The sequence below is a fragment of the Ovis canadensis genome, chromosome 9 (assembly GCF_042477335.2).
Source record: "Ovis canadensis isolate MfBH-ARS-UI-01 breed Bighorn chromosome 9, ARS-UI_OviCan_v2, whole genome shotgun sequence".
Classification (NCBI taxonomy): domain Eukaryota; kingdom Metazoa; phylum Chordata; class Mammalia; order Artiodactyla; family Bovidae; genus Ovis; species Ovis canadensis.
Window position 1 is genome coordinate 11,672,853 of NC_091253.1, and position 25,110 is coordinate 11,697,962.

General features: G+C 40.2%; 1 protein-coding gene across 25 annotated transcripts in view; it reads right to left on the reverse strand.

Annotated features, from left to right (window-relative positions):
* Positions 1-25,110, reverse strand: part of RIMS1 (regulating synaptic membrane exocytosis 1) — a 244,073-nt gene that overhangs the window by 48,593 nt on the left and 170,370 nt on the right. The gene's annotated exons all lie outside the window — the stretch shown is intronic.

A 25,110-nucleotide genomic window follows, 5' to 3' on the forward strand; every position in this document is an offset into this window, starting at 1 on the left:
CTCTGAAAATAGCAATAATGTCTGGAATCAGCATAAAATGACATATCTCAGATATCAAGTCAACTCACTGGATGGAGAATGTCAACCCATCTCTGGGGTATCACACGACAGCTTAGTACATTGGGCTGTAACCACCTTCCAGAGTATGTGGAAGAATTAGGTCTGTGATGATATCCAACCTCCTTTGTGTATGTTGAGACCAAGAACCATCTAGTATAAACAAACCTAATCTTCTGGACAGCAACCAGCTCTTATTATGTACATGATAAAAATGTCAAAGGTTTGTTTTAAAACTAGAAATAGAATTGCCATAAAATCCAGCAATCCCACGATTAGGTATATATATCCAGACAAAATAGTAATTCAAAATGATGCACATACCTCAGTGTTTATTGCAGCACTATTTACAAAATAGGACATGGAGACAACTTAAAAATGTTCATTAACGGATGAATAGAGAAAGAAGCTGTGGTTCAAAGACACAATGAAATACTCCCACTGGCAGCAACATGGATGGACCCAGAGGTCATCAACTAAGCTAAGTGAGTCAGAAGGAGGAAGACTTTTCCATATGAAATCACTAACATGTGGAACCTAAAATATGAGAGAAATAAACTTGTCTATGAAACAGAAACAGACATACAGATATAGAGAACAGACTTGGGATTGCCAAGGGGGAGAAGGTAGGGGAGGAATGGACTGGAAGTCTGGGGATTAGCAGATGAAAAGTGTTATACATGGTATGGCCAAACAACAGCATTATAGTGCAGCACAGGGAGCTACATCCAATATCCTGTGATAAACCATAATGGAAAAGAATTTTAAAAAGAATGCCTTTATGTATAACTAAATCACTTTGCTGTACAACAGAATCTAATCCAACACTGTAAATCAACTATATTTCAGTGAAAAAATGTGTTTTATCAGCAAACATGAGACTACACTCATGACCAATTTTTTGAAGGGGCAGGAAAAAATGGATATAAATAGTGGGTACAGAACTGGAGATATAAGAAAGTGATAAACAGCCCCCAAATTCATCTAAATATAGCATTAAGCTACTGGGAAAGCATAGATGGCAGATGGAAATATTCACTATAATGTCATGCAATCTGAGAAGCGGGAACATCCAGTGTCTTTTGTCAAGCTGTCCTCTAACCAAGAACATCACTGCAGCACAGTTTAGCATGAAAAATGAACCGTTTATGATAAAACAGTGGCTTCATGTATCTTTACTCACACAAAAGAAAAGACACAGAATTAGGTTTTTGCATTTAAAGGAAAGACAAACATCCAAAGGACAATAATTTTAAGAAACAAAAAATCTTTTCAAGCCCAAATAAAATACAATGGCATTGCTCTGCAGGTTATTTTTGTGAATACATATATTCTCTTGTTTTGAGGCATCAAAGCCCAGTTATATCAATAATATCTACATCAAATGAAATCCTGTATAATAAACTAATGTTCAAAAAGGACATATAAACTGTAATCCTTAAAGGAATTATTTTTAAGTACCGAACTGTGTAAACTTTATAGAGAGCACAAAATCCAGCACAGATTGAGTAGAAAATAGTCCCATTCTTCTTCACCCTTGTATTTTCATTGTGTCAAAATTATAAAGCGACATATAATATCATTTAAAAATTTAAAAGAAAACCCTAGCTGTACAACGTGAAGGTATTCCTTCTCACCACACTACACGATCTTAGGACTCGCTGGAGACATCTTGGAGGGACAATCACAACACATAATAGTTTTTTCCTATTTGGTTATGTAAATATATGAACTTTCCTTGGATGTTCAATATTTGAACAGGCCACTGAGCACCAAAATAAATAAATAAATTAATTAATAAAAGGATTTTCAGTTAAAAAAAAAAACAAGAGTAAAAGCTGGGTTCTTTGCAGAAAGTAGCTGCGACAAAGACCTCGGTGGTGTCTGGACTTACTTCTGGGCCTTGTGTGACACGCTGTGAAAAAAGGTCTGAAGAACAAAACAGGTTGCTGAGCATGCTGAGGTTTGGCTACAAGAGTATAAACAGAGGTGTGCAAACTAAGCCCATCCAGCAAAATCTTTATTCTGATCTGCAAAAGAATACTAGGGAAATTACAAATAAATCTCCTACAGTTAAAGCAACCAAAAGCAATTTTCACTCTTAAAAACTAACACAGAGCACGTAAGGATCAATTGTAATAGCATCCAATGATGGCTCACATAACAGTTTCCTTTCTGGTTAAAGTGTAGGAAGTACTTTGTGATGCTTACAATTATAACCACAGTGAGTACTTAAGAGCTGGATTAATGCTCAGATGAACTTCAGAAATACGTTTAACAAAAGAGAATTGAACCTTGAGAGCTGGCACCAGAATCCGCCTTTGTGAGAAAGTCCCTATTGAGAGGGAGAATGCTTTCACGGCCACGAGGGCAGACTGCAGCTGAGCATCTGCAGTTCACATCTGAGCCAGGCCGTCACCATTCACTCTCCGTCCTGCAGTGTTGGCACTGATAAACAGGAAAAACGCTATCAGAGCCCCCCTCACAGGCTTACTTTAAATATTAAATAAATAGATGTTGATGAAGCAACTTAGAAGAGGGATATATACACATCCTTGCTGTTGAGCAATATGACAGATTCCCAGAGAAATAGTGGGCGAGCAGAGGGGAAAGAGAGAAGACCAAGGAGGAAAAAGTGGCAAAATCCTGCATGTCTAGTGGTCTGACCACTTCCCACCATCTCCTTTCCTCCAGCCCCGCTCCCCATGACATTTTCACCAAACGATGCTAAACTCAGGCACGCTGGCACATGCCAGTTTTGTTTTAAAAAGCAAAGAAATGGGATAAACATAGACATATGGTTATACATAAGATAGATAACCAACAGGGACCTCCTGTAGAGCACAGGGAACTACACTCAATATTTTGTAATAATCTATAATGGAAAAGAATCTGAAAAATAATATACACAAATATATGTGTGTGTGTGTGTATGTATTCAGGTATATGGAAGATACATATGTATAAATGTACATATATGTGTTTATTTGAATCATTGTACCTGAAACTAATACAACATTCTAAATCAACTATACTTCAATAAAAAATAAAATTTAAGAAAAGGCAAAGAAATGGTTCAGCTTCATCATTGGTATATGTAAAATGGGGCAGAGGGATCTAAGAGTCAGAAGAGGCCAAGAAAACTTAAAACTGAGGATCGAACAGAAACCAATTTTTATTCCAGGCTTTGGAGGTGAGACCAACAGGTACCTGGATCACACTGACTATGTATGATTCTTACATAAGAAATACCAAGAGGGAAGGGACATGTGTATACCCATGACTGATTCATATTGATGTTCGACAGGAAACAACAAAATTCTGCAAAGCAATTATCCTTCAGTTAAAAAATAAATAAAATTTTAAAAGAAATACAAAAATAACAAAAGAAGAGAAATCGCCAGTATTTTCAGCCTCTGCTTTAAAACAACAACAACAACAACAAAAAAAAAACCACCTCTCAAGTGCTTTAACTCATTATAATGGAAGATATTTGAAGCCACTCCTGTGGGAGCCAGCCTGCTGTCCACCCCCTGCCACCACAGTAAACTGATGCTAAGGGCTGTTCAGCCAGCATCGCATTTCCCCAGGGACTATCCCCTAGCAGCTGGACATGGCCATGTTGCTGGAGGCATATGGGCCTCTGAAGCGAGGCTTTTAGAAAGCAGATATACTTTCTCCATCTGCTCTCATCCTCCTGCCATGTGGGTTCAGAGGACAACAGCGTGAGACGCTAGGACCTCGGCACCTGAGCCACTGTGTGGAAGCAAGGGCTGTCAGCTACGAGCACCTGCTCATGCTACTGAATGAAGAAGGAACATCGTTTCATTCAGTTTCAGAATTTGCACATTTTAGGGTCAATTTTTACAGCAAGTAGAATTATTTTAACAGATCCAGCTTTGACGATGACAGCACAGCACGAGGGCTAAGAATAAGCATGGTAGCACCCTGAGTGGACCAGTTACTGGCTATGTGTTGCTGAGCAAATTACATTTAATCTTCCTGAGCTTGGGATTCCTTATCCAGAAAAGGACAGTAAGAATGGTGAAGTGAGGAAGTAAAAGCGCTAGTCTCTCGGCTGTGTGTGACTGTGATCCCAAGGATGTAGCCTGCCAAGCTCCTCCGTCGGGAGTTCTCCAGGCAAAAATACTGAAGTGGGTTGTCATTTCCTTCTGCAGGGGATCTTCCCAACTCAGGGATCAAACCTATGTCTCCTGCATTGCAGGAAGGCTCTTTACTGTCTAAGCCACGAGGGAGGCCCCTGATAAGAATGGTACCTTGTTGAAATGCCTGAATGTGCCACTCTGGCTCATCATTTAAGGATTCGATAAACTCAGCCTTTATTATTATATATAATGAGATGTATTCTTGTGGATAAATGCATCAGTTGAGTAAACAGCAAAAGCATTCAGCTTTCCTGTAAATATGCAGAGGCGTTCCTCGAGGTACAAATCACTTGCTTCTACAGCTCCCATCTTCCCCCAACACAACTGCCTTGTTCTTGACTCACCCTGTTAGGGAACCTAGTAGATGATGATCTGATGACTTATGGGCACACTCTTCCCTCACAGCAGCTGCTGGAGCCTGCCTGCACACGGCTCAGTTGACAGGGACCCAAGGGCATGGCTCACTGGAAGCACATGACAGTCTGGACTCCTTTCCCCTTTACTCCCCTTCCCCAGCTCCAGACACTCTGAGGAAGTCTTTCCTTCTTCACATACTGCACCCCTCCGCCGCCCCTCCTCCTCGACCCCCAACGAGGGCTCAGAAACAGTGACATGGTCCAGAGAAAAACCAGCACCAATCCAAATATGATTCACTGCTTTGAGACAAGATTATGCAACTTGAAATATGGTCTCTTCTTCATATATTCCCGTCCCCACAGAAATATCTAGTAGCATTTGCTAAGCCCACAGATGTCCAGCAAGCTCTCTCTCTCCCTCTCTCTGTTTTTTCTTGTGTGTGTGTGTGTGTGTGTGTGTGTGTGTGTGTGTGAAATGAACAAGAAACACAGTATGGTACAGGGCCTCACTGTGTCTGAAGACAGGAAGCTGTCAGGGGACTAGGGGCCTGGAGCCACACTGCTGGCTGACACTGCCCCACATGGAGCACAGACTTCTGTCTGACTGCCAGGTTCAAGACCAGCTCTGCCCTTACTGGTGTGGACTCGTGCAAGTTCCTCAACTGGTATTTCCCTTTCCTAATGAGTAAAGAAAAGCAGAGGAACCAGAGATCAAATTGCCAACATCTGCTGGATCATGGAAAAGCAAGAGAGTTCCAGAAAAACACCTATTTCTGCTTTATTGACTATGCCAAAGCCTTTGACTCTGTGGATCACAATAAACTGTGGAAAATTCTGAGAGAGATGGGAATACCAGACCACCTGACCTGCCTCTTGAGAAATCTGTATGCAGGTCAGGAAGCAACAGTTAAGAGAACTGGACATGGAATAACAGACTGGTTCCAAATAGGAAAAGGAGTACGTCAAGGCTGTATATTGTCACCCTGCTTATTTAACTTATATGCAGAGTACATCATGAGAAACGCTGGACTGGAAGAAACACAAGCTGGAATCAAGATTGCTGGGAGAAATATCAATAACCTCAGATATGCAGATGACACCACCCTTATGGCAGAAAGTGAAGAGGAACTCAAAAGCCTCTTAATGAAAGTGAAAGAGGAGAGCGAAAAAGTTGGCTTAAAGCTCAACATTCAGAAAACAAAGATCATGGCATCCGGTCCCATCACTTCATGGGAAATAGATGGGGAAACAGTGGAAACAGTGTCAGACTTTATTTTTGGGGGCTCCAAAATCACTGCAGATGGTGACTGCAGCCATGAAATTAAAAGATGCTTACTCCTTGGAAGAAAAGTTATGAGCAACCTAGATAGTATATTCAAAAACAGAGACATTACTTTGCTGACTAAGTCAAGGCTATGGTTTTTCCAGTAGTCATGTATGGATGTGAGAGTTGGACTGTGAAGAAGGCTGAGTGCTGAAGAATTGATGCTTTTGAACTGCGGTGTTGGGGAAGACTCTTGAGAGTCCCTTGGACTGCAAGGAGATCTAACCAGTCCATTCTGAAGGAGATCAGCCCTGGGATTTCTTTGGAAGGAATGATGCTAAAGCTGAAAGTCCAGTACTTTGGCCACCTCATGCGAAGAGTTGACTCATTGGAAAAGACTCTGATGCTGGGAGGGATTGGGGGCAGGAGGAGAAGGGGACGACAGGGGATGAGATGGCTGGATGGCATCACGGACTCGATGGACGTGAGTCTGAGTGAACTCTGGGAGTTGGTGATGGAAGGGAGGCCTGGCGTGCTGCGATTCATGGGATCGCAAAGAGTCAGACATGACTGAGTGACTGAACTGAACTGAATGAGTAATGAGAGACCAACTAGTAACAAAGTGTTTCATACTGCTGAAGAAGAAAAACAGTGACTTGACTTTAGTCTCAGTATGTAAACTCATACAGATATACATTTTACAGTTTTCCCCTGATAAAGGGGCACTTCCCTGGTGGTTCAGATGGTAAAGAATCTGCCTGCAATGCAGAAGACCTGGTTTGATCCCTGCGTCAGGCAGATCCACCGGAGGAGGGAATGGCAGCCCTCTCCAGTGTTCTCGCCTGGAGAATTCCATGGACAGAGGAGTCTGGGGGCTATAGTCTGTGAGGTCACAAAGAGTCAAACATGGAGGAGGGCATGGCTACCCACTCCAGAATTCTTGCCTGGAGAATTCCATGGAGAGAGGAGCCTGGTGGGCTATAGTCCATGGGGTCACAAAGTGTTGGACAGGACTGAGTGACTAACACTATACTGCTGTTGCTGCTGCTGCTAAGTCGCTTCAGTCGTGTCCGACTCTGTGCGACCCCATAAATGGCAGCCCAGCAGGCTCCCCCGTACCTGGGATATTCAGGCAAGAACACTGGAGTGGGTTGCCATATATTCCCTATAAAGGAAAAGGAAATCTGAATGAAATATGTTTCTAGTTATATAAACTTCTAGAGAGCCGACAAAATACCAACTATTGACACTGGGTATTCTGGATATTTGTATATGATTACACACTTAATTGGGCTTGCCTGCTGGTTCAGATGGTAAAGAATCTGCCTGCAATGCAGGAGACCTGGGTTTGATCCCTGGGTTCAGAAGATACCCTGGAGGAGGGCATGGCTACCCACTCCAGAATTCTTGCCTGGAGAATTCCATGGAGAGAGGAGCCTGGTGGGCTATAGTCCATGGGGTCACAAAGTGTTGGACAGGACTGAGTGACTAACACTATACTGCTGTTGCTGCTGCTGCTAAGTCGCTTCAGTCGTGTCCGACTCTGTGCGACCCCATAAATGGCAGCCCAGCAGGCTCCCCCGTACCTGGGATATTCAGGCAAGAACACTGGAGTGGGTTGCCATATATTCCCTATAAAGGAAAAGGAAATCTGAATGAAATATGTTTCTAGTTATATAAACTTCTAGAGAGCTGACAAAATACCAACTATTGACACTGGGTATTCTGGATATTTGTATATGATTATACACTTAATTGGGCTTGCCTGCTGGTTCAGATGGTAAAGAATCTGCCTGCAATGCAGGAGACCTGGGTTTGATCCCTGGGTTCAGAAGATACCCTGGAGGAGGGCATGGCTACCCACTCCAGAATTCTTGCCTGGAGAATTCCATGGAGAGAGGAGCCTGGTGAGCTATAGTCCATAAGGTCACAAAGAGTCAAACATGACTGAGCGACTAACACTTTCACTTTCCCTATAAAGGAAAAGGAAATCTGAATGAAATATTCTTCTAGTTACATGAACTTTTATAGAACTGACGAAATACTAACTGTTGATACTGGATATTCCGGGTATTTATAGATGATTATATACCTAATTGGGCTTCCCTCGTGGTTCAGATGGTAAAGAATCTGCCTGCAATGCAGAAGACCTGGATTTGATCCCTGGGTTGGGAAGATACCCTGGAGGAGGGCATGGCTACCCACTCCAGAATTCTTGCCTGGAGAATTCCATGGAGAGAGGAGCCTGGTGGGCTATAGTCCATGGGGTCACAAAGTGTTGGACAGGACTGAGTGACTAACACTATACTGCTGTTGCTGCTGCTGCTAAGTCGCTTCAGTCGTGTCCGACTCTGTGCGACCCCATAAGTGGCAGCCCAGCAGGCTCCCCCGTACCTGGGATATTCAGGCAAGAACACTGGAGTGGGTTGCCATTTCCTTCTCCAATGCATGAAAGTGAAAAGTGAAAGTAAAGTCACTCAGTTGTGTCCGACTCTTAGCAACCCCATGGACTGCAGCCTACCAGGCTCCTCTATCCATGGGACTTTCCAGGCAAGAGTACTGGAGGGGGCACCATTGCCTTCTCCGAACACTATACTATACACATTTAATTAACCACTTAAAAATACCCAGACCACGCAGTATCGTGGTTAAGGACTCTCTTAGTTCATTCAGGATGCTACAACAAAAATACCATAAACTAAGTTCTTATAAAACAACAGATGTTTACTTCTCACAATTCTGGAAGCCGGGAATTTCAAGATCAAGATGGTGGCAGACCTGGTCTCTGATGAGAGCCTGCTTCCTTGAAGACAGCTGTCTTCTCACAGGGAAAAGGCCCTTTAGTCTCTGGGGTGGCTGTTATAAGGGCACTCATCTCAGTCACGAGGCCTCCACCCTTGTAAGCTACTCTTCTTCCCAAAGCCCCATCTCCTAAGACCCTCATCTTGGGCATCAGGTTTCAACTTAGGTGTTTTGCAGGACAGAAATATTCAGCCCATAGCAAGGACTGAGGCTCTGGAAACAGACAAGACCCAAATCCTTTCTGCTACTGGCCAGTTTTGTGACTTTGAACAAGTGACTTCACTTCTCTCAGCCTTCATTTTTTCCCTTGAAAATTCAAAAACAGTCACCTTCTTATGTTATAACAGTCTCCCAAACTGGGTGAGAGAGATGAATGTGACCATATACACCAAGGGCTTTTTGCAGGGACAGTCACAGGACGTGGCCTCACCAAGTATTACATTTTTATTAGCTATTGATGACCTTGTGATAAGTATCTGTGGAGTGGATAAATGTCTGTCATCACACAGCAGTATTACCAGTGCTCCGACTCTTTGCAACCCCATGGATTGTAGCACACCAGGCTCCTCTGTCCATGAGATCTCCAGGCAAGAATACTGGAGTGGATAGCTATTCTCTTCTCCAGGGGATCTTTCCAACCCAGGTCTCAAAGTTGGGTCTCCTGCATTGCAGGGGGGTTCTTTACCATGTGAGCAACCACCAATGATAGAGGCAGTAAAAACAGTCACCACTAAACTTCACTGGGGAGCAATTGCTGGTTTCAAGCACTACTGACATTCAGATGGCGAAAAATTAAAGCTTAAAACGAAAATGATGGTTTCTTCTTATCCTAGGGAGGTGAGCAGGACATAACTAAAAACGAACATCAATGCTTAGGATGATAAGCTGCTAAAACAAGCTGCTAAAAGACTTTTTTAAAAAATAGATTAATATGCATGTGCAGTTCAAAATATTTATGCTCCTTGTGGTTGCATTCAATCGTCACAATTGTATTTGGGTAGAAAGAAGGGAAACTATATTAAGAATGTATTAAAACATGGAAACCTTGAGGGATGAAGAGTATATATTAATATCACATTTCACTTTAAAACTCACTTTCTTTGGGAACCTCCTTCAATTAATGCATTTCTGCCTTTCCTCATATGATTCAGGCTCTGATTTTAAAATCTCTCAGTCATTTTGTACTCGTTCAATGATAAACATGAAAGATTTTATAAAACTATAAAGTTTTATAAAAAGGTGTGTGTGTGTTTAGTCACATATAAACAGGTAAGGCAGGTCTTCCCCTGTTGATGCACTACTTAGTCAAAGAGCTTGTAAACAAATGAAAGGCAAGGTGAATGCTTTCCCTTTCCTGTGGACCACGAAGAATACCCAGTGCAGAGTTCCAAAGGGCAGGGGCTTTTCTGAAACGCTTAGCTACAGGGTATGTGATGAGCAACAACTCTAAAAATATAAAAGCAGAACAAAAGAGTAAGAGAACTGGCATTACTCTGAATAGTGTTACGAAGCCATTTACAGAGTGAAAGGATGTGCACCCAACGGTCGGAGCATTCTATCTGGGCCAGAGAATCTAGGACGTGCGGAATACGAATTAAAGAGCCCACGGAGGGGTCTGGAAAAGCAGGCGGAGCTGGCAGACGCCCCTCATCACTGAGTTATTGCCACTTGGATGCAGGCAGTCTCACCAAGGAACCTGGGATTCAGGCCACATACACCTTGAAATGAAAATCAATACAGACTTGGACTAGATTTAAGCAACTCTGGAAATAAACAATGCTCTACCACCGTGGTCAACGCACTTAATGCAACATTAACATATACTTGAATTCAGCCTTTATTCTCTCTTGTTTCTGTCTGTAAAATTTAGATTAAATATCAAAATCATTCAAAATCTACGTAAGTGGATGGGTTTTCCTCACAAAACATAATACTTTTGAGTGTTTACTTTGAAAGAAGCAATAAGGAATAATCCATGAGAAGACAGAATTGAAAGTAAATTTCCACTTTGGGGGTAAAACATTCCTTCTCTGATCTTACTGTAAGTCTCCAATATACATGTTAATATTTTGATGAATATCAAATATTCATCAAAATTTGGTCAATTTTTGATGGCCAATGATTTGATGAATATCTAAGAGTCTCCATGAAATTTTATGTAACTCCCTTAAAATAATTTTAACTCTTTTTCTATCTTTCCTTTCCTTCTTCCCTTCTTTTCTTTTTTTTTTTCTTTTCATTTTAAAAACAACCAAGTAATTGTTTAGGTGAATTTCCTGAGGTAGATGTTGTAAATAAAACTGGCATTTTTAGCAGCAGGTTAGACCACCTAAAGTCAATTAACTGTCTCTTGGATGTATTTTCCTGTGGGCTTCAAATCAATAGATTCTCTCAAGAGCTCTCCCTAATTCATTAGCAGCTTTGCATCTATTTCCAGTTTCTAGAATGGAAGGAGACAGATCAAGGACTCTGTTTTACCCTTTCAATTTCAGAATGCTAAAAGTATTAAATTAACATCTTCATCAATTTGGTTTTATTTCCCAATTGATATACCTTTACTTCATTAGATAATAGCAAATGTTTCAATGAAGGTATATGCTTAGTTATAAAAGCAAATTTACTTAGTTACTAAGTATAATTTATAACCTTTTCCATTTGAAACTTTCCTAAGTTTAATAGATTATTTACTATTTGATAAATCATCAGAGGTTTTACAGTTTCAAATTAAGAGTGGAAGGAATGTGCTATTTCCACTTTCAAAACCATCCCAAGTATTGAGTCTGAATCTGGAATATTAACTGTTGTTTCTCCTGCAGTCCTAGATAAAGTCTGTTAAGTCTCACTACAACTATGACTAATCATTGTGTATACACATTCTTTATTCATAAGAAAAGGATCCTTACAACGTAAATGATTTTATAATAAGTATCACAATGTACTGACCCCAAATCAGAAGTTGTATTTTCCATGTAGGAACTCACTAGCTGACTTGCAAAGAAGTTATAGTAGGGCCATTTTATTTATTTATATATATATATATATATATATATATATATATATATATATACATACACATAGTAGGGCCATTCTTCTATTGCCAATAAAAGATTTCTTTTAAAAAACAGATATTTTTGCATTTCTTACCAAGCATCTTCACAAAGATAGCCAAACCTTTATTAACTGGAGTGATATACACAGTAGCATCATAAGTCATCAATGCCAACTTTTGTCTCTCAGTAATTTCCCAATAAAATGCTCCTTTATTTGACTTTTATGTAAAGGTAAGGAAGTTACCATCACAACAATTCATTTACTGTCTCAAAACTTTCGAACAATAATTATCTATAATTACTTGTAGAAGTGTTAAAACTTGAAAGCAGAAAGGTGGAATTGCCCAGTGAAATGTATCCAGATCAGTGCCTAGGTGCTTCTGAAGTGATGTGTAAGCCAAGAAGAGAAATAAGGGGAAAGGCAGGTAGAAGGAGAATAGAAAAGTTACTTCTACTTCTGAGAGGATTTCCTAAGCATAACAAAACCCAACATAGAAGAAAAATTACCTTTTGAAAATTATCCACTAAACATAGCATGTCTCAATATTAAAGGATCAGTGAGTCACCTTCTGAGCTGTTCGCACTAGGTCAGCATCACGTGCATCCAAGATCCTCCTGCTCTGAAGACACTAGGTTGTGTGAGAGCAAAAGATACCTGCTGCAGGGTGACTGTCCTTGGGTAACTTCTAAGTTCATCTTGTGATGGGGCTTCCACAGACACTTACAGGGCAGGTAAATACTTAAACCACACCACTGGAGAACAGAAAAATCTTACCGGAGTTCAGAGACCGCTTTTAGCCCCGACTGGAGCTTGGGATTTGGGTAGGGCCTGGATGCAGAGAAGGATTTTGACAGGCTAAAAAAATGGTACAAATGAACTTACTTACAAAAGAGAAACAGTCACAGACAGAGGAAACACATGTAGTTATCCAGGAGATAAAGGGATGGGGGATAGATTGGGAGATTCGGGTTGACATATACACATTAATATAGATACAAAATAGATAATCGATAACCTGCTGTATAACACAAAGAACTCTACTCAACATTGTTTAATGACCTATATAGAAAAAGGATCTAAAAAGAATGAGTATATGTGTATGTTTAACTGATTCCTTTTGCTGTACAACAGGAACTAAGACAACACTGTAAATCAGTTATATACCAATGAAAATTAATTTAAAAAAAAGAACTTTCAACATCTTCAAGATACAAAGAAGAAAGCTTTAAGGTGTGTTTTGTGAACTGAAGGTAGGTAAGTCTGGCTGGGGCATTGTCAGACAGGAAATGACACGTGTAAGAGAAACATTTAGTCATGTCAAATAAAAATAAATAAATAATCTTCATAAACATTTTTCTATTATACTCATCTCCTCGGTTTGTATCTGCAGAATACCTGTGACCTCTACTGTAAGTTCAATTTTCTCCCAATCAAATTCATGCCCATTGACTTTCTGTGACCTTAGTAAGAACAGTCTGGGGAAACTGGGTAGGCAGAATTTAGACCGGAGTGTGACGAGGACTCAGCGGCTTGCGAACAAAGGGAATACAGAAAACTCTTTCCAAACTTTCATTCATTCTGAACAATCTGTGTGTGCCCAGGCCAGGCCATGAACTAAATGCTGGGCATGTAATCACCAGTGAAATAACAAAGTCCCTGAGTGCCCAACTGTGAAAATGAAGTGCTTTGAGGGAAAGTGCTTTTACTACTTTATGTCAGCAGCTAAGTTCAGTTCAGTTCAGTTGCTCAGTTGTGTCCGACTCTTTGCGACCCCATGAATCGCAGCACACCAGGCCTCCCTGTCCATCACCAAATCCCGGAGTTCACTCAGACTCACATCCATCGAGTCAGTGATGCCATCCAGCCATCTCATCCTCAGTCGTTCCCTTCTCCTCCTGCCCCCAATCCCTCCCAGCATCAGAGTCTTTTCCAATGAGTCAACTCTTCACATGAAGTGGCCAAAGTACTGGAGTTTCAGCTTTAGCATCATTCCTTCCAAAGAAATCCCAGGGTTGATCTCTAGAATGGACTGGTTGGATCTCCTTGCAGTCCCAGGGACCCTCAAGAGTCTTCTCCAACACCACAGTTCAAAAGCATCAATTCTTCAGCGCTCAGCCTTCTTCGCAGTCCAACTCTCACATCCATACATGACCACAGGAAAAACCATAGCCTTGACTAGACGGACCTTAGTCGGCAAAGTAATGTCTCTGTTTTTGAATATACTATCTAGGTTGGTCATAACGTTTCTTCCAAGGAGTAAGCGTCTTTTAATTTCATGGCTGCAGTCACCATCTGCAGTGATTTTGGAGCTAAATCAGGAATCAAAATTTTTTTTTTCTTTCTTTCAGGGATCAATTTTTAGGGCAAAGTTGAAGATCTAAAGATTGGTGTTCTTTCGGAGATATATTTTCATTTTGGAGACTCATTGATCTAATGACAGATGATATTGATGGGCCCACCGTATAAATGTAACCTTTGCATGAGTAAGGGAGGAAAGAGCAAAGTTCATGGTGTAATAGTGTAAACTAACAACTGCCTTTGAAAAGCAGAGGTCCTGTTTAGGAACTATAGAAAAGATCCTGTTCCCTAACAGAACCACTGAGCTCTCAGGTTGGAACAACAGCCATAAAACTTTCTTTAATAAAAAAATAATAATATTAAATTTTAATTGGAGGATAATTACATTACAAAGTCTTGCTGGTTTTTGCTGTACAACAACATGAATCAGTTATTAGTATGCATGTATCGCCTCCCTCACACCTCCTATCCCACTTAAGAAAAACAAGTATCATATATTTATATATGGAGTCTCTCTCTATATATATATACATGGAGTATATAAAAATGATCCTGAAACTTGCTTTTTAAAGGACCAGAGAGTTAATATTTCAGGCTGTACGGGCCACATGGTCTCTGCTTTTTTAGCATGAAAGCAGCTGGGGAACACCTGTATAAACCTAGTGTTTTGAAAACCTGTACAAAACTGTATTTATGGATGCCAACCCTGAATTTCACATCTTTTCATGAGTCACAAAATATTATGATTTTTTTCCAACCATTTGAAAAAAAAAAAACAGAAAAATTATGCTTAGCTCATGGGCCATTAAAAAACACAGGCTGTGGGCCAGAGCCTGTTGACCCCGGACCTTGTATAGAAAAGGCTGGGTAAAGGTCTGGGGAGGAGCCCCTGGAGCAGGCCTTGCAGGTCAGGGAGCCCACAGATGCCCCGTGTGTGTGCAAGGTGGCATGTGCAACCACGTCTAGGCAGGTACCTGAGGTTAGTGCTACAACCCCACCAGCTCCTCAGAGGGTGTCGGACAGGAGGAACTTTGGAAGCACTGATGCAGAAAGAGTCCAGTCTCCTCCCACCCCATGAGCGATGCCACCGACACTGTTCTTTGCTTGCTATTCTTATCTTTGTTTTCTCAGAGTTATTAAAGTCACTAACCATTCCTTTTCATATGCCAGGTCATTTGCTAAACTCAACACAGATGCTCATTTAATCTTCTCAACAGTATTCTCAGGTCGGTGCGGTTTAGCATTCCATTTCAGAGTTGGGGAAACTGAGGCTCAGAAAGGCCTTCCCCTTTCTGTTTTCTTCTGCTTTATAGATCTACTTCCCTTTTGGAAGAGGATCTAGAAAATAGACCTGCATTTTCTTCCTAAGCACATTCACTGACCCCAGTTGCCATTTATATGCTGAGGATCCTCAATCTCCTCAAAAACCCTTTCCAATCACTGCCCCCACTGCAAACTGGACCAAAGTGACAAATAATGCTTTTTTCCAATAATCACTCTCTTCTTAAAAGGCAGCATCATGCACGCTCATGTCTGACATCCCATCCCCTAAACCACTGACTCCTAGAAACAAAGCACTGATCCTTTCACACTGATCCACCTTTCCCCAAATCAACCCTAGACAAACCTTCTGCAGTGGTCATCCTAAACACAGGTTATTTTAAAAGCCAAAAAACAGGCCATATTTTAGAACAAAATGAAATATTATGAAACTATGATTGTTTCTAAAAGAGGCAAAAAAGAAAGGTATTTCTCTGTGTCTCCATGCAGTTGAATGAGATTACAGTGAAGTGGTTATGAACATAAGTTCTACTTGAACTTCTAAGGGTGGTTTGGCCTTGGACAAGTCATGAAACTCATAAAGTATCAATAATAATAGTGTCTCGTGGCTGTGTCTTGAGAACCACAGACATTAATATATGCAAAATAATTAAAATGCCAGCTGGCTGATGGTGATTAATAAATAATAGCTTTAATTGCTGATGGCTTATCAATACTAATAGTAAAATGCATAAAAGATTAGCTAATCATACATTCCTAATATTTTTGCAGTGAATTTGCAATAAGTGGTGATACTACAGGAGTTTGATGAATCTTTGTTTTACTCTTTTTGGGTTTAAAACTGAAAAAAAATCATTAACAAAGAAATCAATCAAAAAATCTTTATTGAAAGCCAGTCTGCATTAGATGAGGATGCACTGAAATTGGTCATCTGGAAAAATAATCAGACATATTTCTTGTTACATTTGAGCTATCTGAAATACTTTAGAACATCCATTCTGAAACTGATCTCATGTGTAAAAATTACCTTAGTACCGGTCAACAAGAATTTATAATTATAAAAGAATTTATAATTAAAGGTATACTTAGTATTATGCTTTTAAGTTACTTAATAAATGTATTTCTTTCTTCCTCCAAGTCCTAAAATTCAAATTAATTATAAAAATGAATTCCACTCTTTTCTGCCAAGCCAAACTAAATGTGTATCTACCTATTAGCCACACCAAAATTTATAGTTCAGAGCAAGGAAGAGAACAAAAATAGAGCAGCTGGCGTATGTTTAAAACTACGAATCCTTATTAGGGCATCTCTTGATGCAGATGAGTTACTCTTGCGGCATTAAATCTCTATTAACAGTAGTGAATTCCTAAGCCAGACAGCAGCGGTAAACAAAAGAACCCATGCTTACATTCATCTGATGGTTTTGCAGACCGAAAATCATTTCTGGCACCATGACCGTGTGTTCAGGAAACAAAGAACATGAAACATGGCGTTTCTCAGAATGTTTCCCGAGCACTATTAAATGACTGAATGAGGCACAAACAAGGAACTTCAATTTCAGCAAGATTTTCATCTACAGTATCTCTCAGTTTCTGAAACTTTGGAGGAGGGATGCCCGTTCTTTGTAAAATTGTTTTGCTTCCAGTATTAACATCAGCAGAGTCAAGAAAACTTTTCTTAGACTGTCCAATAAAATCACGGTGGCCCCCTCTCCTCCAGCTCTACAATTGCTTGTGCAAAGGAACAGGCAGAGAGTACATACAAAGAAGCACTAGATTTAAACCATGCAGAATATTCTGGCAAATTGGATAGCTTGGAAAGATTAAAAACAAGTCCTAAGAGAAATGTAAGACAATCATTTTCTCCGAGTAAATAAAGTATAAAGTCTAAGCTGGTGCGTGGTTTATGACTTGCCTTAACTATGTGGTTTTGAAGAAGAAAACTGAAAAAAATAAGCAGAAGAGCACTTAATAACTTGGACATTTTCTTGGAATGCTTATTGACTACGAACAACATAAATCTTAATGCCTTGAGCTCATGGGTAAATTAGCTTTTTCAGGAACTATTCCTAAAGGGATAAGCGGATTACAGTTCAAGGTTTGTGTATATTGTCCTTTTCTTGACAATGGATCAAGGGTGCTATGGTTAGTTTCTATCTATGTCTTGAGAAGTTAGAGATATGCCTTGGATATACATTAACTCTTATTAAGCTATTCTGAAATGAACTATCCATAAGTCTAGCTAAAAGTTCTTGGAATACTTAAGTTTTTACCTGTATGATTTTGTAGAATAATGAACTCTATCTATACAGTTTTTAATACTCTGTGGACCTTCTGAAATGTTTCTTTTCATCCCCATGATGGTAATGAAATAATTTCCTTGAGCTAAATTGCCAAAGCAAAAAAAAAAAAAGTCTTTTTGATCCATATTCTTTTTTCCCTAATGTGTACCATTTTCAAAGTCTCTATTGAATTTGTTACACTATTACCTCACGGGCTTCCCAGGTAAGTCAGTGGTACAGAATCTGCCTGCCAATGCAGAGGGTTCGATCCCTGGGTAGGGAGGATCCCCTGGAGGAGAAAATGGCAACCCACTACAGTAATCTTGCTAGGAAATCCCATGGACAGAGGAGCCTGATGGGCGACAGTCCACGGCCATGGGGTTACAAAGAGTTAGACACAGTGAGCGACTGTACACACGCACCCTGTCACTTCTGTTTTTATGTTCTGGACTTTTGGTGGGATCTCAGCTTCCCAACCAGGGATTGAACTTGCACTCCCTGCATTGGAAGGCAGAGTCTTAACCACTGGACCACCAGGGAAGTCCCTGACCCATACTCTGAGTGAGAAAAATGTCTGCTCTCTGCCTTGGGAAGGAGAATATCCACAGATAAGAGAGAAGGCAGGACTTCCCTTTTCTCCAATGAGACTAATATTCACAGTGGAGACAGTCACCTAAGGAGCAGATGGCATCCCAAGACAGTGAACTTCCAAAATGGGTCTGGATCCAACCACTCCTCATGTCAGAATCCACAAGAACTCGGACTCAGCAATGACTGCCGAAATCCTGGGAGGACAGCAGAGATGCAGAAACTTCAGGGATGATGTGAAAGATAGAAGAATAGCCACGATGAATCGGAAGCCTGCAGGGATGACATGGACCCTGGAAGATGTTTCTAAACCTATTTTGAAGACTTCTGTCATCCAAACTCAGGAATGTGGGTACAGGCTGGCCGTACTCTGATCCACACAAATGACCATCTCACTACTGCGCTCTTCACCCTGAACCCTCCCTCCACCCGCATCTCCCTGGACACAGGCTCCTTCGCTACTCAGGAACCCCACTGCAATACTCCTCTGGATTTCAACCATTTCCTCTTTTCTATCAAACAGGGACAGAACCATCTTCCCTCTCTCAAAGAATAACTTTGTGTGCTCAAATTAACTACTTTGCTCTTTGGGATTTTGCTCCAATACTTTAAATTCTTTGTATTATATCTCACATTTTTCCATGTCTTCACCCAGAGGTGCCTCTTTCACATATCATCCTGGAAAAATGCCCAGATCCCCTTTGTTCTGAGACACGTGTGTGCACACACGTGCACACACGCACACACTTTACCTGCTCCTAACATCCTTTTGATGACAGTCTGGTACATGAAAAATAGTCAATAAATGCTGGTAGAATGAATGTAACACAGACTGTTCACAGTGAGCTCTTCCCTTCATGACGCCTTCTGAAGATAAGTTCGTAATAATTTCCTCTCTCTCATCTTTCCAGCCCCATCATCTGATAGGTTTTAGGGTTTGGGGGGAATCCCCGCTATATCTCACGGTAGACTCTCCAGCCTGATCTCCAGCAGGCCCATCCCAAATCTAGGAGATGGTGGTTCCACCTGAAATGCAGACCGAAGGGAGAGAGGAACGGTGTCCCCTCTGGCGAGCCGCCCACACTGAGGACCCCTGTCCTCCCCCCCTGGGCAGGGCAGGGCGACCCTGCAGGTGCAAACTCCAGCAGTCTGTTCTCACTCCCTGGCTTCCCTGTCTTTCTGGGGATTCAGCAGCCGCTCTGGGAAACCCTGCCTTCCCTTGGGTCTATTTCTCCTTCTCCTTGCTCACTCACTCTTTGCCTGAATCCTGACCCACACCCCCCCATTCTCTCACCAGTTACCCCTAAACGTGGCTCTCTCATTTTGTCCTCTCTCCGTTTGGGTCCCTACTTTGTTGCAACAAGCTCAGCCCTGCCCCTCTTTATGGCTCTTTTTCTACCTACGCCACATTATTCCATTTCATTCACTAGCCTCACCCTGACCTTTCTGCTTCCTCGCTATTCTGCACATCTTGCCTCCACTTAAGCTTCTGGGGACACAGTTTTGTTTCTTCTATTCTCAATTAAAAGCTCTCCATAAAAATAGTGAGCAGAGTCCTTTAGATGGTTTCAAGGCCTGGCTCCAATCTTCTTTCCAAAACGTATTTCCCATTACGGCTCTTTCATACATCTTTGCTTCAGCCAAATTGGGTTCACAGGCTAGGTAATTTATTGACATACATCTTGTATTTTTCTTCCAGTATTTTCTCTTCCCCTTTTCACAAAATTACTGGCTTGTTAATAATTGCCACAAAATTATCTTATGCTTCCTTGCTTCAGGATTTCTGAAGAAAAACAGCAGCAGGAAGGCAGGCCTACAACTTCAGTCTTTTGGAAATGTCTGAGCCTAGAATAGATGACGCTAAATGTGTCGGGTCAGGAAAGCAGAAGGCGCAAGCATAGCTGGGCTTCTGGACTCAGTGCAGTCCATGGGGACCTGGGCCCTGTCCCCCACACCCTGGTGTACACAGGACAACAGGAAGAAGCAGTGTGGCTGGAAGGTACTTTTATATATAGACTCAGATTTCTCTCAGAGGGAGTGTGAATCATTTTCAGGTCACTGCATTTTTTTTATTTTTGCTTGTTTGTTTATCTGTGTCCAGGTGAAAATTTTTATTAATGATTTTTTCCTTATTGCTTTGCTCATGGCAGTGGCCCCAGAATGTCTGGGTTTGCAGCAAGTTGACAGTGAAGTCAGGATCTACAGGAATTCAGAGAAAAAAAGAGACTAGAAAATCTTGAAATAACACCACGAGATGACTCAAGAGGATTTTGAGCAGGTCTTTAAAGAAAGGATTTGCACAGGGGAAACAGAAATGTGGATGGCGGAAAATGTTGGAACGGTACAAAATATCTGTTCTTGAACACAGAAGTGACTTTTTTAGTATGGTCTTAGTACATGATAATTAATTTGACAGTATAACAAAGTTCTGCAACATCTTCCATCATTTAATCAATGTACAATCACCAAAATCCTGCCAGTATGTAGGAAAAGATGATATTAATCTAGTTAATGAAGTATCATCAGTTGTTAATGATATAACAAATAATAATTACATTAAATGTCTAGACTATAATTAGCTGCCAATTCTGCATGCGTTCTTATCCTAAGAAATTTAGTCCTTTGACCAATTTGTCTTCCCACTTCCCTTGGTAATACACATAAATGGCACTGGGTTTTATTACATTTGGCATGTGGCTTTACATTTTCTTACTGAGTTCTTCAATTCTTGTTTATTTCGAATGTTAATTATTTCTGCCCACTGGGAATGATGCTTCTAAATTTTGAAATACCCATTGTTCCTGGTACAGTCCTGGAGAGACAGATATTCAATAATATGGTAAAGTAAATTAAGTAGTTTCTAGCCTATAAAGCTGATAATACTTTTACATTTAAAGCTAAAAGTTCTAATCACATGTTTTTGTCACCAATCATGGATTGAAGTTATACACACACACCTGTACCTGTATAACTTAGGGGTACATGGAAAAAGCTCTAGAAATGCAAATATCCTGGATTCAATCATTTAGATATATGAATACTTATCGTTATTATGATAACTATCACCACAATTATCTTCACTTGTAGGTAAATACAGGGTGTACGTAAGGATGATCTTTCTCAAAAGAGCCTTAATTCTTAGTGAGGCAAACCTCAGGCTATACAGGCCAGGCTATACCTACATTAGGCCCAAAACCTCCTCATATCCTAAGGCCTGGCCCTACACTGAGTGAACCAGAGCTTCATTCAGTTCCAAAACACTCCTAGATCAGGAGATTTTTCTTAAAGTTTCCTTTTCTTCCCACTCGTCCCACCCTTTTCAATCTAATTCAGCTGTTGCACCCTGAACAAGCTTTGAGTTATGTGCCTGATGGTTTGAAGCCATTTATCAGCAGTAGCATTTTTGGAAACATTTCTATTTATATCACTCTCCTAGTTAAAAAATACATTTGAAAAATACCTACTTTTATTGTGAATACTGTGCTAAAGGTGATTTTAAAATATTAGCATTGTTTATACTTGAAATATTCTCCATAAATGATTATACATAATTGAAGAGCACAGTAAATATATTGAGGTGCACAGCAAGTTACACATAAGCGCAAAGTAAATGTAACATACTTACATATCACATATATAATTCACTACACACAGGTATGTATATATATAATTTACTACGCTCTTCACTTTTTGGAAATACATTTTACTTGATTTTGAACAAAGAATCAAATAAACTCCTTGAGCAAACCTGTGGCTATAAAAAGAAAAACAAATAGAACCACATACTTGAAATCTCCCATTCTACAAAGAGCTGGTTAAACATTACTTCTGAATGTGTAATGTTTCCCTGATTATCCATCATCTGTGTGGCAGAGGTGCTTGGGGAAGATCTCAGAGACTCACTGACATAGAAGCCCTTAATGTTTGTTTGTTGTTGTTTTTTTTACAAACATAAGAAGACATTTACATTAAACATAATACATTCTATTCCACAGAATACCCAGTTTGCTTTAATACGTAAGTAACACTGCTTTCTTCTTCCAAATCTTTGATTAATTGACACCATTAGACAATCTGTCTTAGCTAAATGGTTAAAGATGTGCTACATATATGCAATGGAATATAAAAAAGGATGAAATAAATCTATTTGCAGCAACATGGCTGGACCTCAAGATTATCATACTAACTGAAGTAAGGCAGAGAAAGAAAAATAACACATGATATCATTTATATGTGGACTCTAACATACTACATAAATGAATTTATTCACAAAACAGAAAGGGACAGATATAAAGGAGAGACTTGTGGTTGCCAAGAGGGAGGCAACTTGGGGAGGAATGGATTGTGAGTTCAGGATTAGTAGACACAAATGATTATATATAGGTAGGATGGATAAACACTAAGATCCTATTGCATAGCACAGGGAACTAAATTCAGTATCCTATGATAAACCATCATGGAAAAGAATATGAAACATAATATACGTATATGTACATATACATATATTATAATATTGGGCTTCCCAGGTGGCTCATTGGTAAAGAATCTGCCTCAGAGAGGAAATGGCAACCCACTCCAGTATTCTTGTCTAGACAATCCCACGGAGAGAGGAGCCTGGTGGGCTACAGTCCATAAGGTCGCAAAGAGACTGACGTGACTGACTGAACACGCACACACGCATTATAGTATATATATGGGTGAATCACTTTGCTGTAAAACAGAAATTAATACAACATTGTAAATCAACGATATTTTAATGAAATATATTTTTAAAATTTGTCTTAAATATACATATATTTAGGAGCCCCCCTGAAACCCTCACCTGTCTGCAATTATTGGGTTCAATTCACACTAAAGACATCTAAATCAATTATAATAATGTTTCTTACAATTGGACAAGTATCACATAGCTTTCTCTGGAATGATGGACCTGGGGAAAAGCAAATTAAAGGAAAATTTTAAAAAGTAGAAAACTATTCTAAGGGTTTGTAACTATACATTCTGTGGCATTATTGAAAGGAAGTCCTCGAAATTCAGATTTGTGGAGATGTTCCACTTATTTAAAGTAGGCCATCCAAGGGGCTTTCTTATAAGAAGTTAAAATTAAGGAATAAGTCTTTGGAGGACAAATATGGAAAAATAAATTTGATGATCATATACAGTCTTGATAGCTCATTTGGTAAAGAATCTGCCTGCAATGCAGGAGACCCTGGTTTGATTCCTGGGTTGGGAAGATCCTCTGGAGAAGGGACAGGCTACCCACTCCAGTATTCTTGGGCTTCCCTTGTGGCTCAGCTGGTAAAAAAATCTGCCTGCAATGCAGGAGACCTGGGTTTGATCCCTGGGCTGTGAAGATCCCCTGGAGAAGGGAAAAGGTATCCACTCCAGTATTCTGGCCTGGAGAATCCCTTGGACTGTATCGTCTATGGGGTTGCAAAGAGCTGGACATGACTGAGCGACTTTCACTTTCACACAGTAGCTGAAGCAACAAAGAATAAGATTCCTTAGAATGAGAATTCTGAATTTTGGTGACTCTTCACAGGAGAGAATACAACCACTGAAAAAGGGGGTAGAAATCACTTGAAAAAGAAGCAATAGGGAGACACACCAGGCCATCTACTGAAACAAAGAGGAGAGTTAACTGAGGTTTGTCACTGTTGGTCAATTACTTTGGGAAGATCAAGAAGAATGAGAAAACCTGTCATCAAATGTAAGATACAATTATGACACAGTAGAAGAAACATCAATTCCTACACCTGGAAAGTTCAGAGGTGGACTTTCAGTCAAACCATCCACTACACAGGCAAACTGAGCCCGAGGGCCAGTCACCTTTCATCCCTTCAGTCACTTCGAAGGGAACTATTTTGTTGTCTTGGCCTTGTCATCCTTTCTGCCCCTGTACCCTGAAAACTGATCTCTGAAACCAGGGTATTCAGTGGAAGTTACTAACAATGCAACTTGTGGGAGGGAGATATTCAAAATTCAGCAAAGATTAAAATTGGGATAAAATTTAAACTAAAGGGGTTGAGGGTTTCAGTGTCATTCATTTGAATCTATTACCTGCAAAGCAGTGCCCCAGGTATAATTCTTATGTTTAATTATTGCTGTTTTATTCTAAGAAAAGGTAACTCCACTCACACTAACTATGGGGGAAACTGAGAAGAGACGGACTGTGGAAACTGTGGAAGAAGATAAGCCATCCCCAAACTTGCAGCAAACACTGGTTCCCTAGAAGGACATTAAAGAGAATTTCCATTTCATCCAAGTGATAAAGTGATTTGAAATGTGGTGGTCAAAGTCCATCCGCACCCCACACTGGAAAGGATCATTTATTACATCAATCCTACAAACCACTAAGCACCAGTGTCAAAAATAAAAGAAGCAAAAGAAATGAAAAAACACCTCTTACTCCTATGGAAGTAGAACCCCAAGGAAGACACATGATTTTTCTTCAAAATGAACAGCCCAACCCCCTGGGACAGCAGAGAGGCAGCTCCTAGACCCTGGCTAATGTAGGTCCTTTTTAATCCTATGATTTTCAGAAAGACAAACCTCTGTTCTGATAAACAGCTATGTGTGCTAGTTCAATTTCTGAATGGCTCAAAATTTCCAGTTTCTAATTTATTCGTCATTTTGTCCGGTAAAATGCATAATATAAAACATGTAGTTTCCAGGATGCCAAGTTAACTATAAAAAAGCATGTCATGAAAGTGTTTTAGCATAAGTAAATTTTACAGTAAGACTTTCACTCTTAAGGAACAAAAAATGGAACTAAGATTATGGCAGGAGAAACAAGTGCTGACAATTGATATCAGTTGCATATTTCACTTACCTTGGGTTTTCTGCAGTACTCAGCCTAGTAACAAAGTATCTAATATGTAAGATCAAATGTTACATAATTTCAGGCAGGTTTTTTTAATATTTTAGAATATATAAATAACCATCCTCCCTTCTGTGTTTGCTTTC